This window comes from Rhipicephalus microplus, unplaced genomic scaffold (assembly GCF_043290135.1).
Source record: "Rhipicephalus microplus isolate Deutch F79 unplaced genomic scaffold, USDA_Rmic scaffold_321, whole genome shotgun sequence".
NCBI lineage: Eukaryota > Metazoa > Arthropoda > Arachnida > Ixodida > Ixodidae > Rhipicephalus > Rhipicephalus microplus.
The window spans coordinates 82,501-102,500 of NW_027464889.1; the positions used below are offsets into that span (position 1 = coordinate 82,501).

The following is a 20,000-nucleotide window of genomic DNA, read 5'->3' on the forward strand; positions in this document are numbered from 1 at the left end:
TTTCGTGCCGCCCCGGCAGACGCAGTTCGGACTTAGCACTTTTCGGCTGTGCCTGGCTGGCGGCCCACTCACTCGATCGCCATGTCTGTTTGCCACAGTTTTCCCGGTGGTGCCGCACCCGGGCTCGCCCCGGCAGACGCGTTTTTTTTTTTCTTTCGCCCCGGCTGACGCAGTTTTCGCGCCGCCCCGGCTGACGCGGTTTCGTGCCGCCCCGGCAGACGCGGTTTTTTGCGCCGCCCCGGCTGACGCGGTTTTTGCCGCCCCGGCTGACGCAGTTCGGACTTAGCACTTTTCGGCTGTGCCTGGCTGGCGGCCCACTCACTCGATCGCCATGTCTGTTTGCCACAGTTTTCCCGGTGGTGCCGCACCCGGGCTCGCCCCGGCTGACGCAGTTTTCGCGCCGCCCCGGCTGACGCGGTTTCGTGCCGCCCCGGCAGACGCGGTTTTCGCGCCGCCCCGGCTGACGCGGTTTCGTGCCGCCCCGGCAGACGCAGTTCGGACTTAGCACTTTTCGGCTGTGCCTGGCTGGCGGCCCACTCACTCGATCGCCATGTCTGTTTGCCACAGTTTTCCCGGTGGTGCCGCACCCGGGCTCGCCCCGGCTGACGCAGTTTTCGCGCCGCCCCGGCTGACGCGGTTTCGTGCCGCCCCGGCAGACGCGGTTTTCGCGCCGCCCCGGCTGACGCGGTTTCGTGCCGCCCCGGCAGACGCAGTTCGGACTTAGCACTTTTCGGCTGTGCCTGGCTGGCGGCCCACTCACTCGATCGCCATGTCTGTTTGCCACAGTTTTCCCGGTGGTGCCGCACCCGGGCTCGCCCCGGCTGACGCAGTTTTCGCGCCGCCCCGGCTGACGCGGTTTCGTGCCGCCCCGGCAGACGCGGTTTTCGCGCCGCCCCGGCTGACGCGGTTTCGTGCCGCCCCGGCAGACGCAGTTCGGACTTAGCACTTTTCGGCTGTGCCTGGCTGGCGGCCCACTCACTCAATCGTCATGTCTGTTTGCCACAGTTTTCCCGGTGGTGCCGCACCCGGGCTCGCCCCGGCTGACGCAGTTTTCGCGCCGCCCCGGCTGACGCGGTTTCGTGCCGCCCCGGCAGACGCGGTTTTCGCGCCGCCCCGGCTGACGCGGTTTCGTGCCGCCCCGGCAGACGCAGTTCGGACTTAGCACTTTTCGGCTGTGCCTGGCTGGCGGCCCACTCACTCGATCGCCATGTCTGTTTGCCACAGTTTTCCCGGTGGTGCCGCACCCGGGCTCGCCCCGGCAGACGCGTTTTTTTTTTCTTTCGCCCCGGCTGACGCAGTTTTCGCGCCGCCCCGGCTGACGCGGTTTCGTGCCGCCCCGGCAGACGCGGTTTTTTGCGCCGCCCCGGCTGACGCGGTTTTTGCCGCCCCGGCTGACGCAGTTCGGACTTAGCACTTTTCGGCTGTGCCTGGCTGGCGGCCCACTCACTCGATCGCCATGTCTGTTTGCCACAGTTTTCCCGGTGGTGCCGCACCCGGGCTCGCCCCGGCTGACGCAGTTTTCGCGCCGCCCCGGCTGACGCGGTTTCGTGCCGCCCCGGCAGACGCGGTTTTCGCGCCGCCCCGGCTGACGCGGTTTCGTGCCGCCCCGGCAGACGCAGTTCGGACTTAGCACTTTTCGGCTGTGCCTGGCTGGCGGCCCACTCACTCGATCGCCATGTCTGTTTGCCACAGTTTTCCCGGTGGTGCCGCACCCGGGCTCGCCCCGGCTGACGCAGTTTTCGCGCCGCCCCGGCTGACGCGGTTTCGTGCCGCCCCGGCAGACGCGGTTTTCGCGCCGCCCCGGCTGACGCGGTTTCGTGCCGCCCCGGCAGACGCAGTTCGGACTTAGCACTTTTCGGCTGTGCCTGGCTGGCGGCCCACTCACTCGATCGCCATGTCTGTTTGCCACAGTTTTCCCGGTGGTGCCGCACCCGGGCTCGCCCCGGCAGACGCGTTTTTTTTTTCTTTCGCCCCGGCTGACGCAGTTTTCGCGCCGCCCCGGCTGACGCGGTTTCGTGCCGCCCCGGCAGACGCGGTTTTTTTGCGCCGCCCCGGCTGACGCGGTTTTTGCCGCCCCGGCTGACGCAGTTCGGACTTGGCACTTTTTGGCTGAGCCTGGCTGGTGGCCCACTCACTCGATCGCCATGTCTGTTAGCCACAGTTTTCCCGGTGGTGCCGCACCCGGGCTCGCCCCGGCTGACGCAGTTTTCGCGCCGCCCCGGCAGACGCGGTTTTCGCGCCGCCCCGGCTGACGCGGTTTTTGCCGCCCCGGCTGACGCAGTTCGGACTTGGCACTTTTTGGGCTGAGCCTGGCTGGCGGCCCACTCACTCGATCGCCATGTCTGTTTGCCACAGTCTTCCCGGTGGTGCCGCACCCGGGCTCGCCCCGGCAGACGCGTTTTTTTTTTCTTTCGCCCCGGCAGACGTGGTTCCCCCCCCCCCCTTTTCGCTCGCCCCGGCTGACGAGGTTTTCGCGCCGCCCCGGCTGACGCAGTTTTCGCGCCGCCCCGGCTGACGCGGTTTCGTGCCGCCCCGGCTGACGCGGTTTTCGCGCCGCCCCGGCTGACGCGGTTTTTGCGTCGCCCCGGCTGACACGGTTCGGACTTTGCACTTTTCGGCTGTGCCTGGCTGGCGGCCCACTCACTCGATCGCCATGTCTGTTTGCCACAGTTTTCCCGGTGGTGCCGCACCCGGGCTCGCCCCGGCTGACGCAGTTTTCGCGCCGCCCCGGCTGACGCGGTTTCGTGCCGCCCCGGCAGACGCGGTTTTCGCGCCGCCCCGGCTGACGCGGTTTCGTGCCGCCCCGGCAGACGCAGTTCGGACTTAGCACTTTTCGGCTGTGCCTGGCTGGCGGCCCACTCACTCGATCGCCATGTCTGTTTGCCACAGTTTTCCCGGTGGTGCCGCACCCGGGCTCGCCCCGGCTGACGCAGTTTTCGCGCCGCCCCGGCTGACGCGGTTTCGTGCCGCCCCGGCAGACGCGGTTTTCGCGCCGCCCCGGCTGACGCGGTTTCGTGCCGCCCCGGCAGACGCAGTTCGGACTTAGCACTTTTCGGCTGTGCCTGGCTGGCGGCCCACTCACTCGATCGCCATGTCTGTTTGCCACAGTTTTCCCGGTGGTGCCGCACCCGGGCTCGCCCCGGCTGACGCAGTTTTCGCGCCGCCCCGGCTGACGCGGTTTCGTGCCGCCCCGGCAGACGCGGTTTTCGCGCCGCCCCGGCTGACGCGGTTTCGTGCCGCCCCGGCAGACGCAGTTCGGACTTAGCACTTTTCGGCTGTGCCTGGCTGGCGGCCCACTCACTCGATCGCCATGTCTGTTTGCCACAGTTTTCCCGGTGGTGCCGCACCCGGGCTCGCCCCGGCTGACGCAGTTTTCGCGCCGCCCCGGCTGACGCGGTTTCGTGCCGCCCCGGCAGACGCGGTTTTCGCGCCGCCCCGGCTGACGCGGTTTCGTGCCGCCCCGGCAGACGCAGTTCGGACTTAGCACTTTTCGGCTGTGCCTGGCTGGCGGCCCACTCACTCAATCGCCATGTCTGTTTGCCACAGTTTTCCCGGTGGTGCCGCACCCGGGCTCGCCCCGGCTGACGCAGTTTTCGCGCCGCCCCGGCTGACGCGGTTTCGTGCCGCCCCGGCAGACGCGGTTTTCGCGCCGCCCCGGCTGACGCGGTTTCGTGCCGCCCCGGCAGACGCAGTTCGGACTTAGCACTTTTCGGCTGTGCCTGGCTGGCGGCCCACTCACTCGATCGCCATGTCTGTTTGCCACAGTTTTCCCGGTGGTGCCGCACCCGGGCTCGCCCCGGCAGACGCGTTTTTTTTTTTCTTTCGCCCCGGCTGACGCAGTTTTCGCGCCGCCCCGGCTGACGCGGTTTCGTGCCGCCCCGGCAGACGCGGTTTTTTGCGCCGCCCCGGCTGACGCGGTTTTTGCCGCCCCGGCTGACGCAGTTCGGACTTAGCACTTTTCGGCTGTGCCTGGCTGGCGGCCCACTCACTCGATCGCCATGTCTGTTTGCCACAGTTTTCCCGGTGGTGCCGCACCCGGGCTCGCCCCGGCTGACGCAGTTTTCGCGCCGCCCCGGCTGACGCGGTTTCGTGCCGCCCCGGCAGACGCGGTTTTCGCGCCGCCCCGGCTGACGCGGTTTCGTGCCGCCCCGGCAGACGCAGTTCGGACTTAGCACTTTTCGGCTGTGCCTGGCTGGCGGCCCACTCACTCGATCGCCATGTCTGTTTGCCACAGTTTTCCCGGTGGTGCCGCACCCGGGCTCGCCCCGGCTGACGCAGTTTTCGCGCCGCCCCGGCTGACGCGGTTTCGTGCCGCCCCGGCAGACGCGGTTTTCGCGCCGCCCCGGCTGACGCGGTTTCGTGCCGCCCCGGCAGACGCAGTTCGGACTTAGCACTTTTCGGCTGTGCCTGGCTGGCGGCCCACTCACTCGATCGCCATGTCTGTTTGCCACAGTTTTCCCGGTGGTGCCGCACCCGGGCTCGCCCCGGCAGACGCGTTTTTTTTTTCTTTCGCCCCGGCTGACGCAGTTTTCGCGCCGCCCCGGCTGACGCGGTTTCGTGCCGCCCCGGCAGACGCGGTTTTTTTGCGCCGCCCCGGCTGACGCGGTTTTTGCCGCCCCGGCTGACGCAGTTCGGACTTGGCACTTTTTGGCTGAGCCTGGCTGGTGGCCCACTCACTCGATCGCCATGTCTGTTAGCCACAGTTTTCCCGGTGGTGCCGCACCCGGGCTCGCCCCGGCTGACGCAGTTTTCGCGCCGCCCCGGCAGACGCGGTTTTCGCGCCGCCCCGGCTGACGCGGTTTTTGCCGCCCCGGCTGACGCAGTTCGGACTTGGCACTTTTTGGGCTGAGCCTGGCTGGCGGCCCACTCACTCGATCGCCATGTCTGTTTGCCACAGTCTTCCCGGTGGTGCCGCACCCGGGCTCGCCCCGGCAGACGCGTTTTTTTTTCTTTCGCCCCGGCAGACGTGGTTCCCCCCCCCCCCCCCTTTTCGCTCGCCCCGGCTGACGAGGTTTTCGCGCCGCCCCGGCTGACGCAGTTTTCGCGCCGCCCCGGCTGACGCGGTTTCGTGCCGCCCCGGCTGACGCGGTTTTCGCGCCGCCCCGGCTGACGCGGTTTTTGCGTCGCCCCGGCTGACACGGTTCGGACTTTGCACTTTTCGGCTGTGCCTGGCTGGCGGCCCACTCACTCGATCGCCATGTCTGTTTGCCACAGTTTTCCCGGTGGTGCCGCACCCGGGCTCGCCCCGGCTGACGCAGTTTTCGCGCCGCCCCGGCTGACGCGGTTTCGTGCCGCCCCGGCAGACGCGGTTTTCGCGCCGCCCCGGCTGACGCGGTTTCGTGCCGCCCCGGCAGACGCAGTTCGGACTTAGCACTTTTCGGCTGTGCCTGGCTGGCGGCCCACTCGCTCGATCGCCATGTCTGTTTGCCACAGTTTTCCCGGTGGTGCCGCACCCGGGCTCGCCCCGGCTGACGCAGTTTTCGCGCCGCCCCGGCTGACGCGGTTTCGTGCCGCCCCGGCAGACGCGGTTTTCGCGCCGCCCCGGCTGACGCGGTTTCGTGCCGCCCCGGCAGACGCAGTTCGGACTTAGCACTTTTCGGCTGTGCCTGGCTGGCGGCCCACTCACTCGATCGCCATGTCTGTTTGCCACAGTTTTCCCGGTGGTGCCGCACCCGGGCTCGCCCCGGCAGACGCGTTTTTTTTTTCTTTTGCCCCGGCTGACGCAGTTTTCGCGCCGCCCCGGCTGACGCGGTTTCGTGCCGCCCCGGCAGACGCGGTTTTTTGCGCCGCCCCGGCTGACGCGGTTTTTGCCGCCCCGGCTGACGCAGTTCGGACTTAGCACTTTTCGGCTGTGCCTGGCTGGCGGCCCACTCACTCGATCGCCATGTCTGTTTGCCACAGTTTTCCCGGTGGTGCCGCACCCGGGCTCGCCCCGGCTGACGCAGTTTTCGCGCCGCCCCGGCTGACGCGGTTTCGTGCCGCCCCGGCAGACGCGGTTTTCGCGCCGCCCCGGCTGACGCGGTTTCGTGCCGCCCCGGCAGACGCAGTTCGGACTTAGCACTTTTCGGCTGTGCCTGGCTGGCGGCCCACTCACTCGATCGCCATGTCTGTTTGCCACAGTTTTCCCGGTGGTGCCGCACCCGGGCTCGCCCCGGCTGACGCAGTTTTCGCGCCGCCCCGGCTGACGCGGTTTCGTGCCGCCCCGGCAGACGCGGTTTTCGCGCCGCCCCGGCTGACGCGGTTTCGTGCCGCCCCGGCAGACGCAGTTCGGACTTAGCACTTTTCGGCTGTGCCTGGCTGGCGGCCCACTCACTCGATCGCCATGTCTGTTTGCCACAGTTTTCCCGGTGGTGCCGCACCCGGGCTCGCCCCGGCTGACGCAGTTTTCGCGCCGCCCCGGCTGACGCGGTTTCGTGCCGCCCCGGCAGACGCGGTTTTCGCGCCGCCCCGGCTGACGCGGTTTCGTGCCGCCCCGGCAGACGCAGTTCGGACTTAGCACTTTTCGGCTGTGCCTGGCTGGCGGCCCACTCACTCGATCGCCATGTCTGTTTGCCACAGTTTTCCCGGTGGTGCCGCACCCGGGCTCGCCCCGGCAGACGCGTTTTTTTTTTCTTTCGCCCCGGCTGACGCAGTTTTCGCGCCGCCCCGGCTGACGCGGTTTCGTGCCGCCCCGGCAGACGCGGTTTTTTTGCGCCGCCCCGGCTGACGCGGTTTTTGCCGCCCCGGCTGACGCAGTTCGGACTTGGCACTTTTTGGCTGAGCCTGGCTGGTGGCCCACTCACTCGATCGCCATGTCTGTTAGCCACAGTTTTCCCGGTGGTGCCGCACCCGGGCTCGCCCCGGCTGACGCAGTTTTCGCGCCGCCCCGGCAGACGCGGTTTTCGCGCCGCCCCGGCTGACGCGGTTTTTGCCGCCCCGGCTGACGCAGTTCGGACTTGGCACTTTTTGGGCTGAGCCTGGCTGGCGGCCCACTCACTCGATCGCCATGTCTGTTTGCCACAGTCTTCCCGGTGGTGCCGCACCCGGGCTCGCCCCGGCAGACGCGTTTTTTTTTTCTTTCGCCCCGGCAGACGTGGTTCCCCCCCCCCCCCCTTTTCGCTCGCCCCGGCTGACGAGGTTTTCGCGCCGCCCCGGCTGACGCAGTTTTCGCGCCGCCCCGGCTGACGCGGTTTCCTGCCGCCCCGGCTGACGCGGTTTTCGCGCCGCCCCGGCTGACGCGGTTTTTGCGTCGCCCCGGCTGACACGGTTCGGACTTTGCACTTTTCGGCTGTGCCTGGCTGGCGGCCCACTCACTCGATCGCCATGTCTGTTTGCCACAGTTTTCCCGGTGGTGCCGCACCCGGGCTCGCCCCGGCTGACGCAGTTTTCGCGCCGCCCCGGCTGACGCGGTTTCGTGCCGCCCCGGCAGACGCGGTTTTCGCGCCGCCCCGGCTGACGCGGTTTCGTGCCGCCCCGGCAGACGCAGTTCGGACTTAGCACTTTTCGGCTGTGCCTGGCTGGCGGCCCACTCACTCGATCGCCATGTCTGTTTGCCACAGTTTTCCCGGTGGTGCCGCACCCGGGCTCGCCCCGGCTGACGCAGTTTTCGCGCCGCCCCGGCTGACGCGGTTTCGTGCCGCCCCGGCAGACGCGGTTTTCGCGCCGCCCCGGCTGACGCGGTTTCGTGCCGCCCCGGCAGACGCAGTTCGGACTTAGCACTTTTCGGCTGTGCCTGGCTGGCGGCCCACTCACTCGATCGCCATGTCTGTTTGCCACAGTTTTCCCGGTGGTGCCGCACCCGGGCTCGCCCCGGCAGACGCGTTTTTTTTTTTTCTTTTGCCCCGGCTGACGCAGTTTTCGCGCCGCCCCGGCTGACGCGGTTTCGTGCCGCCCCGGCAGACGCGGTTTTTTGCGCCGCCCCGGCTGACGCGGTTTTTGCCGCCCCGGCTGACGCAGTTCGGACTTAGCACTTTTCGGCTGTGCCTGGCTGGCGGCCCACTCACTCGATCGCCATGTCTGTTTGCCACAGTTTTCCCGGTGGTGCCGCACCCGGGCTCGCCCCGGCTGACGCAGTTTTCGCGCCGCCCCGGCTGACGCGGTTTCGTGCCGCCCCGGCAGACGCGGTTTTCGCGCCGCCCCGGCTGACGCGGTTTCGTGCCGCCCCGGCAGACGCAGTTCGGACTTAGCACTTTTCGGCTGTGCCTGGCTGGCGGCCCACTCACTCGATCGCCATGTCTGTTTGCCACAGTTTTCCCGGTGGTGCCGCACCCGGGCTCGCCCCGGCTGACGCAGTTTTCGCGCCGCCCCGGCTGACGCGGTTTCGTGCCGCCCCGGCAGACGCGGTTTTCGCGCCGCCCCGGCTGACGCGGTTTCGTGCCGCCCCGGCAGACGCAGTTCGGACTTAGCACTTTTCGGCTGTGCCTGGCTGGCGGCCCACTCACTCGATCGCCATGTCTGTTTGCCACAGTTTTCCCGGTGGTGCCGCACCCGGGCTCGCCCCGGCAGACGCGTTTTTTTTTTTCTTTCGCCCCGGCTGACGCAGTTTTCGCGCCGCCCCGGCTGACGCGGTTTCGTGCCGCCCCGGCAGACGCGGTTTTTTTGCGCCGCCCCGGCTGACGCGGTTTTTGCCGCCCCGGCTGACGCAGTTCGGACTTGGCACTTTTTGGCTGAGCCTGGCTGGTGGCCCACTCACTCGATCGCCATGTCTGTTAGCCACAGTTTTCCCGGTGGTGCCGCACCCGGGCTCGCCCCGGCTGACGCAGTTTTCGCGCCGCCCCGGCAGACGCGGTTTTCGCGCCGCCCCGGCTGACGCGGTTTTTGCCGCCCCGGCTGACGCAGTTCGGACTTGGCACTTTTTGGGCTGAGCCTGGCTGGCGGCCCACTCACTCGATCGCCATGTCTGTTTGCCACAGTCTTCCCGGTGGTGCCGCACCCGGGCTCGCCCCGGCAGACGCGTTTTTTTTTTCTTTCGCCCCGGCAGACGTGGTTCCCCCCCCCCCCCCTTTTCGCTCGCCCCGGCTGACGAGGTTTTCGCGCCGCCCCGGCTGACGCAGTTTTCGCGCCGCCCCGGCTGACGCGGTTTCGTGCCGCCCCGGCTGACGCGGTTTTCGCGCCGCCCCGGCTGACGCGGTTTTTGCGTCGCCCCGGCTGACACGGTTCGGACTTTGCACTTTTCGGCTGTGCCTGGCTGGCGGCCCACTCACTCGATCGCCATGTCTGTTTGCCACAGTTTTCCCGGTGGTGCCGCACCCGGGCTTGCCCCGGCAGACGCGTTTTTTTTTTCTTTTCGCCCCGGCTGACGCAGTTTTCGCCCCGCCCCGGCTGACGCGGTTTCGTGCCGCCCCGGCAGACGCGGTTTTTTGCGCCGCCCCGGCTGACGCGGTTTTTGCCGCCCCGGCTGACGCAGTTCGGACTTTGCACTTTTTGGCTGAGCCTGGCTGGCGGCCCACTCACTCGATCGCCATGTCTGTTTGCCACAGTTTTCCCGGTGGTGCCGCACCCGGGCTCGCCCCGGCAGACGCGTTTTTTTTTTTCCTTCGCCCCGGCAGACGTGGTTCCCCCCCCCCCTCCGTCTTTCTTTTTGTTTTTTTTTTCGCCGCGGCTGAAGAGGATTTTTCGGTGCCTCGACGCCCCGGTAGTCGCGGTTTTTCCGTTTCCGCACGGCCCCGGCTGACGCTGCTCGGTCACAGTCGCCTTTTGTGAGGATTGCAGACTTCTTGAGCGCGGGTGTTTTTTTTTTGTTGTTGTTGTTGTTTTATTACGCATTCGCTCCAGCAGACGCTGTTTAGACTTTTTGTTTCCTCTTTTATCCTGCGACGAGGTGACGAGGTTTATTCGGTGCCCCGCCGCCCCGGCTGAAGTGATTTTTCCTGTCCCGTGCCGCCCCGGCTGACGCGGTTGGGACTTCGCGTTTGTTCGGCCGCCACGGGTTTTGGCGCACTCGCTCGGTTGCTTGTTGTTGCCACTTGTTGCGAACCCAGGTTTCTTGAGCGAGCGCGGGCGTTTTTTCTTCCTTTCTTTCTTTGTTCTATGTGTTAGCGAATCGGCCTTTAATATCACACGAGGACTCACAACCAACAATTTTCAGTTTGAAGTGTAAAAAATCTGCAGGTGTTGACGTAACTGACTTGCCCCGTACCCTTGAGTACATCCATGAAGTTCTCGTAGTACTACTAAATCGCATTATTCCAAGTGGAGAAATTCCCATAAACTTGCAAACCTCTACACGAAAATCGGTGCGCGTGATAAAGTTGAAAATTATCGTCCGATATCAAATGTGCCTTCTATAACACAAATTCTAGGAAAAAAAAAAAAAAACACTTGTTCGCCGTTTTCTGCGCCGTGACTGGCAGCACTCCGGCGAAGCGAAACGGGGTCGATTCGAGCACGATATCGGCGTCTTTCGACGTGCTCGCCGGCGACCGTCGCACGAGTACGTCGCACGAGCGCGTCTGCCGGGGCGCCGTTTGCGAAGCCGACGCAAAAGTGGGAACCGCCGCTCGGATGATCGCCGCTTTCGGCAGAGTGAGTGTTGGCACTCCGGGGAAGCGAAACAGCGTGAATGCGCCCACGAAATCGGCGTATTTTGAAGTGCCCGCCGGCGACCGTCGCACGAGTACGGTAAACCGCGTCAGCCGGGGCGTAGTTCGGGACGCCGACGAAAAAGTGGGAAGCGCAACTCGGATCTTCGCCGTTTTTGCAGGAGTGAGTGGCGGCCCTCCTGCGAGACCAAGAAGCATCGATTCGTGCACGAATTCGGCGCCTTTCGACGTGATCGCCGGCGACCGTCGCTCGAGTAGGGCAAACCGCGTCTGCCGGGGCGGGCTTCGGGACGCCGATGCGAAAGTGGGAAACGCTGCTCGGATGTTCGCCGTTTTTGGCCGAGTGAGTGCTGGCACTCGGGCGAAGCCAAACGGGGCCGATTACGGCACGATATCGGCGTCTTTCGACGTGCCCGGCGGCGACCGTCGCACGAGTACGGTAAACCGCGTCAGCCCGGGCGGAGTTCGGGACGCCGATGCGAAAGTGGAGAACGCCGCTCGGATCTTCGCCGTTTTTGGAGGAGTGAGTGGCGGCACTCCGGAGAAGCCAAGGAGCGCCAATTAGCGCACGATATCGGCGTCTTTCGACGCGCTCGCCGGCGACCGTCGAACGAGTAGGGCAAACCGCGTCTGCCGGGGCGGGGTTTACGACGCCGACGCAAAAGTGGGAACCGCCGCTCGGATGTTGGCCGTTTTTGGCAGAGTGAGTGCTGGCACACCGGCGACGCGAAAGAGCGCGAAAGCGCCCACGAAAGTGGCGTATTTGGACGTGCTTGACGGCGACCGCTGCAGGAGTACGAAAAACCACGTCAGCCGGGGCGAGCGACCCACGGCGGTCTGGGTGCTTATCGCTGCTATTATAGGGGCACCCCGGCAGACGCAGAAAAAAAAAATTTTTTTTCGACCTTCTTTTTTGCTGGTCGAGCTCGGGTAACCCAGGTCGCAATGGGAGCCGCGCACGAAAGCGGCGTCGCGAGACGCGTTCGCGGTCGCTAGTCGCACGAGCTCGGCAACCGCGTCAGCCGGCGCGGAGTTCGGGATGCCGACGGCTAAGTGGGTACCGCTGCTCGGATGTTCGCCGTTTTTGGCCGAGTGAGTGCTGGCACTCCGGCGAAGCGAAACGGGGCCGATTCGGGCACGATATCGGCGTATTTAGACGTGCTCGCCGGCGACCGTCGCACGAGTACGGCAAAGCGCGTCTGCCGGGGCGAGGTTTGCGATGCCGACGAAAAAGTGGGAAGCGCCGCTCGGATCTTCGCCGTTTTTGCAGGAGTGAGTGGCGGCCCTCCTGCGAGACCAAGAAGCATCGACTCGCGCACGATATCGGTGTCTTTCGACGTGCCCGCCGGCCACCGCCGCACGAGTACGGCAAACCGCGTATGCCGGGGCGGGGTTGGCGACGCCGACGCAAAAGTGGGAACCGCCACTAGGATGTTCGCCGTTTTTGGCAGAGTGAGTGCTGGCACACCGGCGACGCGAAAGAGCGCGAAAGCGCCCACGAAAGTGGCGTATTTGGACGTGCTTGACGGCGACCGCTGCAGGAGTACGAAAAACCACGTCAGCCGGGGCGAGCGACCCACGGCGGTCTGGGTGCTTATCGCTGCTATTATAGGGGCACCCCGGCAGACGCAGAAAAAAAAAATTTTTTTTCGACCTTCTTTTTTGCTGGTCGAGCTCGGGTAACCCAGGTCGCAATGGGAGCCGCGCACGAAAGCGGCGTCGCGAGACGCGTTCGCGGTCGCTAGTCGCACGAGCTCGGCAACCGCGTCAGCCGGCGCGGAGTTCGGGATGCCGACGGCTAAGTGGGTACCGCTGCTCGGATGTTCGCCGTTTTTGGCCGAGTGAGTGCTGGCACTCCGGCGAAGCGAAACGGGGCCGATTCGGGCACGATATCGGCGTATTTCGACGTGCTCGCCGGCGACCGTCGCACGAGTACGGCAAAGCGCGTCTGCCGGGGCGAGGTTTGCGATGCCGACGAAAAAGTGGGAAGCGCCGCTCGGATCTTCGCCGTTTTTGCAGGAGTGAGTGGCGGCCCTCCTGCGAGACCAAGAAGCATCGACTCGCGCACGATATCGGTGTCTTTCGACGTGCCCGCCGGCCACCGCCGCACGAGTACGGCAAACCGCGTATGCCGGGGCGGGGTTGGCGACGCCGACGCAAAAGTGGGAACCGCCACTAGGATGTTCGCCGTTTTTGGCAGAGTGAGTGCTGGCACTCCGGCGAAGCGAAAGAGCGCGAATGCGCCCACGAAAGTGGCGTGTTTGGACGTGCTTGACGACGACCACCGCAGGAAAACGAAAAACCACGTCAGCCGGGGCGAGCGACCCATGGCGGTCTGGGTGCTTATCGCTGCTATTATAGGGGCACCCCGGCAGACGCAAAAAAAAAAAAAATTTTTTTTCGACATTCTTTCTTGCTCGTCGACCTCGGGTGACCCAGGTCGCAGTGGGAGCCGCGCACGAAAGCGGCGTCGCGAGACGGCTTCGCGGTCGCTAGTCGCACGAGCTCGGCAACCGCGTCTGCCGGGGCGGAGTTCGGGACGCCGACGGCTAAGTGGGAACCGCCGCTCGGATGTTCGCCGTTTGTGGCCGAGTGAGTGCTGGCACTCCGGCGAAGCCAAACGGGGCCGATTCCGGCACGATATCGGCGTCTTTCTACGTGCTCGCCGGCGACCGTCGCACGAGTACGGCAAAGTGCGTCTGCCGGGGCGGGGTTTGCGACGCGTACGCAATAGTGAGAACCGTCGCTCGGATGTTCGTCGTCTTTCGCCGAGCCAGTGCTGGCACTCCGGCGAAGCCGAACGGAGCCGATTCGGGCACGATATCGGCGTCTTTCCACGTGCTCGCCGGCGACCGTCGCACGAGTACGGTAAACCGCGTCAGCCGGGGCGGAGTTCGGGACGCCGATGCGAAAGTGGGAAGCGCCGCTCGGATCTTCGCCGTTTTTGGAGGAGTCAGTGGCGGCACTCCGGTGAAGCCAAGGTGCGCCAATTCGCGCACGATATCGGCGTCTTTCGACGTGCCCGCCGGCCACCGTCGCACGAGTACGGCAAACCTCGTCTGCCGGGGCGGGGTTTGCGACGCCGACGCAAAAGTGGGAACCGCCGCTCGGATGTTCGCCGTTTTTGGCAGAGTGAGTGCTGGCACTCCGGCGAAGCGAAAGAGCGTGAATGCGCCCACGAAAGTAGCGTATTTGGACGTGCTTGACGGCGACCGCCGCAGGAGTACGAAAAACCACGTCAGCCGGGGCGAGCGACCCACGGCGGTCTGGGTGCTTATCGCTGCTATTATAGGGGCACCCCGGCAGACGCAGAAAGAAAAAAAAAAAAATGGGGACATGGCGTGCGTCACCGTGCGGCTTCGCAGCGTTGCCGAAGTCGCCGAGCCCTTCGACTGAGCCGAACGGCGGACAGGGAACGTTGGTCGGCCGTTCTAACCTGTCGGTGCCACGCCGAGACGTCGTTAAGGAAAACCGCGTCGTGGGCCTCTACGACGCCGTCGAGTCGTTGTACGTTTGGTGTCCAGCGTGTCGGCGGCGAGTAGCGGACACGTCGTTCACGACTTCGGTCTTTCGCAGTCGACGCGAACTTGCGGAGAGTCGTGGTGCCTCACGTTTTCGGCAGAAACCGCGGCGGAATTTTCCCGTGCGTGCGCGCACGACCTCGGTGCTGTGCCGTCAGCGTAGTGTTGCACAAACTCGTGGCCTACCCAAGGTGCGGTACGTTTGCGGCCGTATCCTCGGTGGGAATTTCGTGAGTAGGGTCGCAAATTCTACGACCTCGGCGGGTTTGAGAGCGACGTAGACTTGTGGCACGCTCAACGTGCCACACGTTTCGGGGCACACCCGCGGTGAAATTTTCTCGAGTACGCTCGTATTAGTGCCCAAGGAGGTCTGGGTACTTATCGCTGCTATTATGTGGGGGTTCTCGTGAGCGGCGTACGCGAAAGCGACCGGGTGTCTGATATGCGGCGGGCTTCGGCCTCGTCAAGCGTGTCCTCGGGTCTGCTCCAGGGGAATCCACGGCAGTCGTCTGCAGCCTCATCCGCTTGATGCGTTAGGGGCTGGTTGTCGGACGGTGCCGTTTTACCACGATATCGAGGTGTGTTCCGTGTCGTCCTCGGGCGATTCAGATGCGAAAGCGCCGAAGACGCGGGCGTGACCCGTCGTCTGGCGGCTTTGCAGTCTCGGCTCCGTTGCTAGTTCCGGCCGGTCCACCGACAGTGCAGCGGGCTTGGGCAACCCGCACGGCGCGACCGAGTCGATGCAACGAAAAAGAGCGAGCATGAACGTGCTTCTTGCCGCACGGCTCCCACTCGTCTTTCGGGAAGGTTGTGCCGTAGCGAGCTCGAACGCCGTCATCTCGGAGTGCAAAATAAGCGTGTTGGGGCGCCTGAAGGTGGCCTCCGCCGCACACAGACTGCGTCCGGCCCGCCGAAGGCGAGGACGGACGCGCAGTCGAACGATTACCTGGTTGATCCTGCCAGTAATCATATGCTTGTCTCAAAGATTAAGCCATGCATGTCTAAGTACATGCCGAAATAAGGCGAAACCGCGAATGGCTCATTAAATCAGTTATGGTTCCTTAGATCGTTTCTTCCTACTTGGATAACTGTGGCAATTCTAGAGCTAATACATGCAGTGAGCCTGGAGCCCTTTGGGTAACGGGTGCTTTTATTAGACCAAGATCGATCGGGTTTCGGCCCGTATTGTGTGGTGACTCTGGATAACTTTGTGCTGATCGCATGGCCACGAGCCGGCGACGTTTCTTTCAAGTGTCTGCCTTATCAACTTTCGATGGTAGGTTACTTGCTTACCATGGTTGTTACGGGTAACGGAGAATCAGGGTTCGATTCCGGAGAGGGAGCCTGAGAAACGGCTACCACATCCAAGGAAGGCAGCAGGCGCGCAAATTACCCACTCCCGGCACGGGGAGGTAGTGACGAAAAATAACAATACGGGACTCTTTTGAGGCCCCGTAATTGAAATGAGTACACTCTAAATCCTTTAACGAGGATCAATTGGAGGGCAAGTCTGGTGCCAGCAGCCGCGGTAATTCCAGCTCCAATAGCGTATACTAAAGCTGCTGCGGTTAAAAAGCTCGTAGTTGGATCTCAGTTCCAGACGAGTAGTGCATCTACCCGATGCGACGGCTCGGACTGAACATCATGCCGGTTCTTTCTTGGTGCACTTCATTGTGTGCCTCGAGATGGCCGGTGCTTTTACTTTGAAAAAATTAGAGTGCTCAACGCAGGCGAGTCGCCTGAATAAACTTGCATGGAATAATAGAACAAGACCTCGTTTCTGTTCTGTTGGTTTTTGGAATACGAGGTAATGATTAAGAGGGACGGACGGGGGCATTCGTATTGCGGCGCTAGAGGTGAAATTCTTGGACCGTCGCAAGACGAACTACTGCGAAAGCATTTGCCAAGAATGTTTTCATTGATCAAGAACGAAAGTCAGAGGTTCGAAGGCGATCAGATACCGCCCTAGTTCTGACCATAAACGATGCCAACCAGCGATCCGCCTGAGTTACTCAAATGACTCGGCGGGCAGCTTCCGGGAAACCAAAGTATTTGGGTTCCGGGGGAAGTATGGTTGCAAAGCTGAAACTTAAAGGAATTGACGGAAGGGCACCACCAGGAGTGGAGCCTGCGGCTTAATTTGACTCAACACGGGAAAACTTACCCGGCCCGGACACTGGGAGGATTGACAGATTGAGAGCTCTTTCTTGATTCGGTGGATGGTGGTGCATGGCCGTTCTTAGTTGGTGGAGCGATTTGTCTGGTTAATTCCGATAACGAACGAGACTCTAGCCTATTAAATAGGTGCGGGGTTCCCAGCACCTTACAACCTTCTTAGAGGGACAAGCGGCTCCTAGCCGCACGAAACAGAGCAATAACAGGTCTGTGATGCCCTTAGATGTCCGGGGCCGCACGCGCGCTACACTGAAGGAAGCAGCGTGTCTTTATCCCTGTCTGAAAAGACTGGGTAACCCGTGGAACTTCTTTCGTGATTGGGATAGGGGCTTGCAATTGTTCCCCTTGAACGAGGAATTCCCAGTAAGCGCGAGTCATAAGCTCGCGTTGATTACGTCCCTGCCCTTTGTACACACCGCCCGTCGCTACTACCGATTGAATGATTTAGTGAGGTCTTCGGACCGATGTCCGGCGCGGCCTTTCGGTTGCGCCGGTCTGTTGGAAAGATGACCAAACTTGATCATTTAGAGGAAGTAAAAGTCGTAACAAGGTTTCCGTAGGTGAACCTGCGGAAGGATCATTAACGGATTGTGAAGGGTGAGCGCCTCAGCTGCGTCTGCGCCCGACACTTTCTGCCGCTGACCCCGTTTGGACGCGGGGTCGGCTTTTCCCCACGGGGCTGCCTGAATGTGGAGCGGCACCCCGTGACAAATTGTTGCGCCCAGCGGACGCCAACACCGCGACCTTGGACGGTCGGCCAGGTGGCGGACGCGGGTACAAACGGCGCAACGCACTCATAGGTCGGCTTTCGACCCGCCACTGCACCGTGGCTCGAAGCGCTCGAAATGCGCGACCCGACCGCTGCGGGACCGCCTAGTACTGTAAACAGGAGCGGCGGAGCGCGAACGGCGAGTCGTGGTTACGTCGGTAGAAGGCGAGGCTGCGCGTTCCCGAAACGCCAGCCGAGTGCCCTCCCGACCGTTCGAGCGTGCAAGAACGAGACCCGACAATCGCGCGGCGACTGCCAAGTACGAGAGGAACGGCACAAGCGTCGGCGGTCGGTCAAGGAACTGGCGATGTGACGGGTCCGCTGTGCACCAGTGCATACCGTCCCGCCGTCCGCGGCAAGCGCCTCCGCGTCCTCGGGTGACGGAGGCTGCCGGTCGGTTCTTGCAGGCGAGGGATCTCGCTGGCACCGGTTCGCGTTGACGCGCGGCCGGTCATGGCACGGCGATGCGACGGCCGAGGTGCGCAGTACTCGATGGAGGAACCGCACGCTCCGATGACCGTCCCGCCCTCCGCGGCGTATGCGTACCGACCGTAATGGTTGCAGCAGCGCCGGCCGGCTTTTGAATTCGCCACACGAAACACGGTGCGAGATCGCGGTTAGGGGAGCGTCGACGTTGCCAGGCGTTTTGCTTGCTGCCGAGGGAAAGGCGGCACGGCCACGTCGCGCTCGTCGCGATTAGCGGGTCTGCGCGCTTTGGGAAGGTGCCGCAACGACTTGCCGAAAGAGGAAGCACGGAAGAACGAGGGACTTGGACGTCCCGACAATTGAACGCACTTGCGGCCAGGCCCTTGCTGGCTTCGTTCTTCCGCCTCGAGTAGGCTCGTACGCGGCTCCGGCGCCGAAAGTGGTCCTTGGCACCGACTTCGGTGGACGTGGGAAGTGCCGCGCAAGTACGGCGCGCCTGGCTCCACCTGTTGGCTAAAGTAGGCAGCCGGATCGGCATTTTGGTGTGCGGTGGCAAACCGTGGATGCGAAAAAAGCTTGTGCGATTTCGTGGAACAAAAAGCGGGGGTCCCCCTTTTTATGCGGAGGAGACCGACCCGCCTGCCGTGGTGAACCGCGACGCCACGGTAAAAACGGGAGAGGCTTGTCGATGGGACCGTGCATCCCGCGCTCCACGGAGGCCGGGAGGCGGCCGCCCGAGGAAATGTGTAGCCGTCGAGGCCCGCATCTGCGTGCACTCTTATCCAAATGGGTGTACCGCAGGCATTTTCTGGTTAGGCGGGCCAATGAGAGCGAGCACACAACGATACCTACGGGTCCGGCTTGGAGAACCGGCTTCGACGCCTCCCGAGTATTTATAGAGGGGTGGACCACGAAAGCACTCGCAAGTAGCGAAAGCGAAACGCCGTCCGAAACACACCGTTTGCTCGATTTGCGGCAGCCGAAAAAGGCGCGGCAGAGTTTTGGAGTCCAAGCGTGCGCTGAAAAGCGCCCTTCTTGGCCACTGTTTGGCCGAGTGCCAGAAACGTTTGGTTTTGACTGTACGGAATTGAACAAACACTTTTTCACGACTCTAAGCGGTGGATCACTCGGTTCTCGGGTCGATGAAGAACGCAGCCAGCTGCGAGACTTGGTGTGAATTGCAGGACACACTGAGCACTGATTCTTTGAACGCACATTGCGGCCTTGGGTCTTCCCTTGGCTTCGTCTGTCTGAGGGTCGGATCACATATCAAGAGAGCCTTCGGCGCACAAGGGAACGTGAGCCGTCGACTCGTTTTGACCGCGTCGGCAACACGGACAGCACGCTGAACACCTCACAGCGAGCGCCAACAGCGGCCACTCAAGGGCGAGACGGTGGCGACCGTCGTGCCAGAGCCCAACCGAAACGGGGGCGACCGACTGCATTGAGGATGTGGCACCTCGTTGAGACCGCCGCAGGACTTCGAGTCGGAAGGAAGCCTGCAGGGAAAGTGCGGTCGAGGTTGCGTACTCCTCTCTGCGACCGGGCGCGCAAGAGCTGCGAGAGCCACGGACGCGCAACTTTAACGCACGGTAAACACGAGGAGCGAAAGCCGGCCAGCAAAGCTTCTCCAGCCGTGCGCAAAGTGCGCGAGATCGCAGCCTTGCGTTGCGCTTGTTGCCCTCGAAGTAAGCAGGGTGTCCCGTAGACCGGGCGCTCGAACACGCTGCGGGGCCGTGCCTCCTCCAGGCTTTGCCGCGCGAACAGGGAACGTTCGCGCGCAAAGCGCAGGGAGGTGAGGAGGCTGCGCCCGACGTTTGCGGTTCGCTGCGTACGCGGTTGATGCGGAGAGCACGGCGCGACGACTTGCCGCGAAGCGGAAAAAGTCTCCCGCACGAGTTGGCGAAACGTTGGCGAAGCTTAAGGCGTTCTCGTCGTAGTCCGCCGTCGGTCTAAGTGCTTCGCAGTTCCCGTCCCGTTCAAAAAACTGGGCCACTCCAGTTGGGGCGGGGGCGACGCTACACGAGACGATGCCTCTCGCCAGGCTGCGTGGCTGCCCTTGCGGCGGCGGCGACTGGCCTCGGCGGTGTTTGGGCTTTCGACACGGTCGTTTATCACGCAACTGCTCGGACGACGCACGCGCGCAGCGGAATGCCGCTTGCCAGCCTTGTGAAGATGTGACCCTGTACAGGGTTGCGGGCGCACTTGGTAGGGCGTCGTACTCGGTTCGCGATGGGTTTACGAACGTGTCCCGTCACTTCCACGTCACACCGGTTGTGCGCCGCACGCGTGCAGCGGGGAAGCCGATTGCCAGCCTTGTGAAGAAGTGGCCCTGTACAGGGTTGCGGGCGCACTTGGTAGGGCGAGCGCACGCGGTCGTGCAGGAAGTTGATGGAAGCGAATGTATCCGCTGTCGACCTCAGATCAGGCGAGACAACCCGCTGAATTTAAGCATATCACTAAGCGGAGGAAAAGAAACCAACAGGGATTCCCCGAGTAGCTGCGAGCGAAACGGGACCGAGCCCAGCACCGAATCCCCCGTCCTTGCAGGCGGTCGGGAAATGTGGTGTATGGGAGGCGACGTTCTCG

General features: G+C 63.7%; 3 non-coding genes across 3 annotated transcripts in view; all 3 read left to right on the forward strand.

Annotated features, from left to right (window-relative positions):
- Positions 1–14,984: 14,984 nt before the first annotated feature.
- On the forward strand, positions 14,985–16,799 carry LOC142793683 (small subunit ribosomal RNA). Its single transcript, XR_012891740.1, has one exon. It is a non-coding gene; the product is annotated as a small subunit ribosomal RNA (ribosomal RNA).
- Positions 16,800–18,518: 1,719 nt separating this feature from the next.
- On the forward strand, positions 18,519–18,671 carry LOC142793694 (5.8S ribosomal RNA). Its single transcript, XR_012891748.1, has one exon. It is a non-coding gene; the product is annotated as a 5.8S ribosomal RNA (ribosomal RNA).
- Positions 18,672–19,825: 1,154 nt separating this feature from the next.
- LOC142793688 (large subunit ribosomal RNA) overlaps positions 19,826–20,000 on the forward strand; it is a 3,957-nt gene continuing 3,782 nt past the window's right edge. The window contains exon 1 of the ribosomal RNA XR_012891745.1: positions 19,826–20,000. This exon is cut by the window's right edge and continues 3,782 nt beyond it. This is a non-coding gene — a ribosomal RNA (large subunit ribosomal RNA).